The following is a 324-nucleotide window of genomic DNA, read 5'->3' as shown; positions in this document are numbered from 1 at the left end:
GCCGCGCAGGGGCAGCCGGCTGCCGGCAGCGAGGGCTTCGTCACGCCCCGGGACAGAGGGAACGGAGCTGTCCTAGAGACGTCGTCCCTGCGCCCATTCTTGCATCCTCACCGTATATATGGTGTCCTCTACACGGTGACGCTCGCACGGCGCTGCCGACCTGCGCGGGCACGCGGACGTGCTGACCCCGGTTCTCCCGACAGCCAGGACCCCGGCTGGGTTCAGCACGGTGCAAACGGAAAAGCCTGCTGCTGTCCCCAAAGCGCACGGCACCGTGCGGCCGGGTCATCGGCCCACCCAACCATGGGTGCCGACGGCAGGCAG

The sequence above is a fragment of the Buceros rhinoceros genome, unplaced genomic scaffold (genome assembly GCF_000710305.1).
Source record: "Buceros rhinoceros silvestris isolate BGI_N320 unplaced genomic scaffold, ASM71030v1 scaffold20473, whole genome shotgun sequence".
In the NCBI taxonomy this organism is placed as follows: Eukaryota; Metazoa; Chordata; class Aves; order Bucerotiformes; family Bucerotidae; genus Buceros; species Buceros rhinoceros.
The sequence above is the reverse complement of the archived record's forward strand: the minus strand, read 5'-3'. Positions refer to the sequence as shown.